Source organism: Theobroma umbraticum, unplaced genomic scaffold (assembly GCF_002168275.2).
Source record: "Theobroma umbraticum cultivar Fairchild unplaced genomic scaffold, ASM216827v3 scaffold_12.1, whole genome shotgun sequence".
In the NCBI taxonomy this organism is placed as follows: Eukaryota; Viridiplantae; Streptophyta; class Magnoliopsida; order Malvales; family Malvaceae; genus Theobroma; species Theobroma umbraticum.
The window spans coordinates 1,432,144-1,435,738 of NW_018397269.1; positions in this window are offsets into that span (position 1 = coordinate 1,432,144).

Below are 3,595 nucleotides of genomic sequence, written 5' to 3' on the forward strand. Positions count from 1 at the left end.
AATAATATAATTAATTATATTAAAAATTGTACAACAATTAAGATAATTAATAAATATCTAATTATTCGGTCATGTCTAATAAATATTTGTTTTTCCTCACTTTCACATCTCTATTGATTCTCAACTATTTATTTCATTTTTCATTAAATAGGTAAAAGTAAAAAAAATTAATAAAATTACATATTCTCTAACTCCCCTAATTACAAAGATGTAAAAATCAAAATAATTAATCAAATGACATATTTTCTCGCTTCCTTAATTATATGCTTAATAAATCTCAATTTTGGATCTCTTCCCAATTTTCAAAATACTATTAATTCTTAACTATTTCTTCTATTTCCAATTAAGTAAGGATAATATTATTTAATATTTCTCCATTTGGAAGGACAGGGTAGTACAGTGTAAGGGTTCCCACGTTAGACCTCTGAAACGACACACCGAGCTTTGATGGATGGGGTTGTCCCTTGGGACAAACTTCTACTATGATTGAGGTTGTATTATCAAGTGCCCTTTGTGATTTCACTAGTATTTTAAAAATAGCATAAAAAAAATTAATTATTTTTAATTATATTTAATCATGACTTGATAAAGATGTTTTTGAAATCATTTTAAATAAACTAAATCATTTATCACAATTTTTTCATATTCATATTTGCTTCCGATTTCTCTCTCTCACCATCTAGCTATCTCTAGCTTCATCTATGTTTCTCTTCAGCATCCGTTTGTTATGCTCTCGATTTCTCTTTTTAACGCTTTCAGAATGCCAAACGATGATTTTGATGTGTTTAACGTAAGTGGTCATTTGAGAAATATTTTTTTAATATGATGTGCAATAATAATATTTTTTTAATATAGCTTGCAACATTTTTTGTAAATGGCGTGTAATGATAATAATTTTTTTCAACATTACATGGAATAACTTTTTTTAACTATAACATATAATATATTTTTGTACATGACGTATAATAATATTTTTTTAACACGGCATGTAACATCATGCTCATGGCTTCTAATATCATGGGTATTTGAATATGAGAAGATTTCATTAAGAGTGATTTTATCCAACTTAGCTAAAAATAGTTTAAATTATAAAGAGTGTTATTTTTTCAAACATATTATCTTTGAGGGATATTTTTTAAAATGTTCAAAAAAAAATTCGTTTTATCACTTTATTATGTTACTGATAAGAATAAAGAACATATGTAATTAATGATAACAGTAATAGTGAACTTTTATTTCAAGTAAAGTAATAAAAATATATAATTAAAATAAAGGTTTATGTTATGCAAAACTTTTGAATTATTAAAAAAATTTAAATAAATTTTTACTTTTTTATTTCATTCAATCAAATTTTATATTTATATTTTGAGTTAAATAAGTTCTTATGATTAACGGTTGATTACTTATTATTAATCAAAATGTCTATTATCATTTTATATTTAAATGACATTGATGTGACACTGATATGAAGGACAAATAATGCGACATAGCCATATAATCATGTTACATCGACATACCACTTCCTCATCCATTATAATATGTCTAATATGTCATGTGAATACCATATCAACATTACGTGATATAGAATGACAACGATCATTTGAGTAAATTAACTATTAATTATAACAGTTTATTTGACTCAAAATAAAAATATAAGAGTTTATTTGATTCAAAATAAAAGATTGAATGCAATAAACATATAAGGTCTTATTTTAAGTTTTTGAATAATTTAAGACTTTTTTTATATATTATGTCAAAAATAAAATAAATTATGTTACCTATCAAGCATATCTTTTCAATTAAAAATATTTAGCTTGTAACAAATGATATTAAAATAAACCCAACTCTTCATTGACGTGAAATCTCGATAAAAGATATCAAGATTAAAATAAACTCGGACCAGTGTAATAAAGTCTTGTACCACATTAATAACAAAAAATGGATCTTGAATCTCACAATACATATCCTTTAGATTATAAACATGCATACAGAAAGTCGTAAGGACTTCATTGCTTGGCTTTACAGTACTGCTTCTCCTTTTTAATTATTTCTTTTGGTTTTGCTTTGTTGTGTTTTTCTTGTTCTTTTCAGCTATGTTCCTCTCTTTCCAACATCTGGTACACTGGATGAATTAAATTTTCCATTACTCCCACTAAGTACAGTAGAAAATTCTGAAGAGCAATAAAGGAAGTTTCCTACGAACGCTGTTGGTGGCTTGGCAATTTAAGTCTGGGCCATAATAGAAATTTAATATGTTCTACAATGACAAATATCTTAATTGTAGGTATTTCTTTGGGGCATATTAAAATATATTCATTTTTACCTTTCAAAAAATCTAATATCTTTGAGTCAAGGCAAGCAGGCTTGGAGTTAAAACTTTAAAACCCAAACCTGACCTGAATCAAACACGGCCTATGGGCCTGGGCAGCTAACCCCACCCTTTAGGGAGATCTAATCTAATCTTTTAAGCCGGAAACATAGACTAAACAGTCTAAATTAAATAATAATAATAAAAAACTGTAGTTATCATTAGCATGGGATTAATCTGACTAACAAAATAGTGAAGTGAATGTACACGTAATTATGCATGGAGAAGAAAATGATGTCTTCAATGCGGCCCAACAGCCACAATTTGTCTCTGGCCTTTCAGACTTGCATCAGTTGAAATATATCTTCTTACTCAATTTAATTTGTTTTTTGTTGGTGAAAAAGTATATGCAAATATTTAATGGGTTAGTCACAGAAGCATGACAAGTTCACCGCGAGGTGCTTCTTTTTGTTCACTGACAGCTACAAATCTTGGTTAAGTAGCTCTATATTCAAGCTATCAGGATGGCTACATATATTTGGGAGATGCAATGCTGGAATATTATCCATAAATACTCCCAAGACCATGACCGTTTCAAGTAGAAAATTGCCAAGCCACCGTACTTGTTGACTTCTGCTTTTCAGAGTCAAATTTATGGATTGGTTTTGAACACGTTCATATTCAAAGAGGTAAAACCACAATAAGATGAACTTTGCAATCTTTACATTGTTAATAATTATGTCTTGTTACTAAAGCAGCTGGTTTACTGGGATAGCTGTCTGACCGTGGAATTTATACTCCACAAATGATTTAATTTATTTTAAATTTGAATATATAAGTATTTAATTACACAAAAGAAAATGATTCTCTTCTCATCTCATAACCTTAACTAATTTGGTTTCGAAATTCAAAGATCAAACTTCCAAATTAAATTGTCAAGTTTTAACGGTTGCGGTGTTTTTAAGGCAATTGTTAATTTGCATCACACGTCATCAGGCTGACTTTTCATTTTCTAACATGATCTGTATCTGCTTGCTATAAATCTTACTGTTCCGTCTGAGTGCTGCACGCTTCAGCTAGAGCAACTTTGTTAAGACGATTAAGTTTCGAGCTTCAGAAAATTTGGAGACATGGCTACTGATGAGACCAAGGTATCGCCACAATCGTATCCCATGAATGGTGGAGATGGGAAAGTCAGCTATGCTCGTAACTCCTTCGCTCAGGTACCGAAATTTTATTTTTCAAATTATACTATACACTCTTTTGCATCTGAAAAGTTTTGGTCCC